This window comes from Apium graveolens, chromosome 9 (assembly GCF_009905375.1).
Source record: "Apium graveolens cultivar Ventura chromosome 9, ASM990537v1, whole genome shotgun sequence".
Taxonomy (NCBI): Eukaryota; Viridiplantae; Streptophyta; class Magnoliopsida; order Apiales; family Apiaceae; genus Apium; species Apium graveolens.
This window is the reverse complement of record NC_133655.1, coordinates 63,380,525-63,382,559: the sequence shown is the minus strand read 5'-3', so window position 1 is coordinate 63,382,559 and position 2,035 is coordinate 63,380,525. Positions and strand designations below refer to the sequence as shown.

At 38.7% G+C, this 2,035-nt stretch overlaps 1 non-coding gene across 1 annotated transcript; it reads left to right on the top strand.

Moving 5' to 3' along the window:
* The first annotated feature begins 1,013 nt into the window (after positions 1–1,013).
* LOC141688454 (small nucleolar RNA R71) lies at positions 1,014–1,120 on the top strand. The gene has a single exon (XR_012561896.1). It is a non-coding gene; the product is annotated as a small nucleolar RNA R71 (small nucleolar RNA).
* Positions 1,121–2,035: the final 915 nt, after the last annotated feature.

Sequence of the window (2,035 nt, the reverse complement as noted above, 5' to 3'; positions counted from 1 at the left end):
CGAAAGGTATGTTGATATGAAGTTTCTTGAACACCTCCAGAAACTTCTCAAATTGCTTGTCCAACTTTTTCTTCTGCAGCCGCTTAGGAAAAGGTGGTGGAGGATAGATCTGTTTCTCCCATGTATTACCCTCAGGAGGAGTGTACTCAACAGTAGTCTTCCTTGGTTCCACTTCTTCTTCCTGCTGCTCTACTTCTTTATCAACGCCAGCTTCTTCAGTCAACGCTTGAGTTTGTTCGGGATTCGCAACCTTTCCAGACCTCAAAGTGATTGCCTTTACCTGCTCCTTAGCTTCCTTCCTTCCTGGCACTTCAATGTCACTAGGTAGTGTACCAGGATGACAATTTAGAAAGGCATTGGCAATTTGCCCAATTTGATTTTCCAAGGTCTTGATAGAAATAGCTTCACTCTTGCACATAAGCTTCAACTCCTCTAATTCAGATTTTTCATTAGCTTGTTGAAGCTGAAGTTGTTGTCTTGTTGTATATTGCGGTTGCTGAAAACCAGGAGGGTTGTACTGCTTAGCTGGATACTGTTGATCAGGCTGTTGAACCGCATTCTGAGCGTTGCTCCAACTAAAATTAGGATGATTGCGGATGTTGGGATAATAAGTGGTTGGCACAGGCCGCTGCGAACGCTGAACGTTGCTCACGAAATGAGCTGATTCACTAAAAATTATACACTGATCAGTCTCATGGGCACCAGCACAAAGCTCACAGACACTAGCGATTCGATTAACCCCAAGATTAGCCAAAGTGTCCACCTTCATCATCAAAGCCTTAAATTGGGCAGCTATAGCAGTTGCTGCATCCAACTCCAGAATTCCTGCTACTTTTCCCTGAGTTAGTCTCTGAAAAGGATTCTGGTACTCATTAGCAGCCATCAGTTCAATTTATTCATAAGCTTCATCGTAGCTCTTAGCCCACAAGGCTCCTCATGATGCTGCATCAGGCATGGGTCTAGAAGTAGCACCCAATCCATTGTAGAAATAGTTATTAATCATCCAATCAGGCATGCCATTATGTGGGCACTTCCTTAGCATCTCCTTATATCGATCCCAAGCCTCACACAAAGATTCTCCAGTTTGCTGAGCAAACTGAGTAAGAGCATTCCTGATTGAGCAAGATCTTCCCAAGTGGTGATAGACCCTGCTGGTAGAGAATGTAACCAACACTTAGCTTTGTCCCTCAGAGAGAATGGGAAGAGTCGCAGTTTGATAGCATCTTCAGTCACATCATTGAACTTGAACGTGTCGCATGTAACATTCGGGATATCGCGTGTAATTATTTTTACCAATAAATAATTTTTATATGATTATTATATGATTTTTGGTGAATTATCTGATGATTGGTGTGGATATATGAATGCTTATATGTGATACAATATAAGTATGTTAATTTTATTATGACCAGAATAAAATATAGATTATTACGGTATTTTTGTGGTAATTTTTGGGCTGTTATATGATTTTCTATTGATTTATGAATTTATTAATTATTTTATGAATAATTACAAAATTATTTTATAAAGCTGGGAATCATCCGACTTCAACTGTTTTTACGTTTTTATCAACCCGAAACTCTTCCGAAAACTCCTTCCTAACCTAATATGGTAATTCCGGACATTTTTCTTGTTTTGACTTATTTCAATTCGGATTACGGTTTGACCCGTATGCGGCCCGGTGCACAATTTTCGATATGATAATTATTTCGATGTACCAACAAAACTCGTATTTTCGAAAGACAGGATATTATTACGTTATTTTCATATATAGTGTTTTATAAAAATCCCGGTTTGGATAATTATCCAATACGAGTATCGAATCGGATCGTTTTTGCAGTTACATAGTGCGGTTAAGTAACTAATTTAACGATTCATGAGGATCCAAAATGATCCAAAATAACTCCTGTTTTATCCTGCAAGCACTTTAAACCATTTAACCTTGAACCCTGATTCTTATTGATCTTGAGCCATAAGACTTATTCTTCATAAACTATTGATTGTTGAATTCTCAGATACGAGCCAGACACATACG